This window comes from Carassius gibelio, chromosome A11 (genome assembly GCF_023724105.1).
Source record: "Carassius gibelio isolate Cgi1373 ecotype wild population from Czech Republic chromosome A11, carGib1.2-hapl.c, whole genome shotgun sequence".
In the NCBI taxonomy this organism is placed as follows: domain Eukaryota; kingdom Metazoa; phylum Chordata; class Actinopteri; order Cypriniformes; family Cyprinidae; genus Carassius; species Carassius gibelio.
This window is the reverse complement of record NC_068381.1, coordinates 15,929,508-15,930,101: the sequence shown is the minus strand read 5'-3', so window position 1 is coordinate 15,930,101 and position 594 is coordinate 15,929,508.

Sequence of the window (594 nt, the reverse complement as noted above, 5' to 3'; positions counted from 1 at the left end):
GAAACTGGTGGAACTGCGCATGCGTTAAATTTAAACATCATTTCAGCACACCTAATATTACAAGCGGTAAACAGCATAGCTCTTTATAAACTGTATTTTTATTAAACCAGGGCCTATACAAAAAAACATATCCCAGAACACCACGCCCTAGAATGTAATGCAGTTGATCGTGACATTTTTTTTTTTAGTGTGGAGAGTCAGTAAAGAGAGGTTTAATTAATATTAAACTATTTTATTATTTAATTGAATTTATTATTATTGTTTATTATTTATTTGTTATTATTGAATGCTTGTATCCCCCAATTCTGTACATCTCGTTATTATTATTATTATTATTATTATTATTATTATTATTATTTAAAAAAAATAGTAGCACTATTATGTAAATTTCGCAGTATTGTATTTTGTGTGTGTGTGTGTGTGTGTGTGTATGAGACTTTATTGTGTTGTTTACTGTTGTTAGCAAATTCCTCAAAATAACAATGTTACATATATGCCTCAAAACTCTTAATTTCAACTTCTTATCATGGTACAGTAGGTTGGGTTTACATGAAATTGTCATTTTGCCTTTTAAAATAGAAGGTACACAATTAT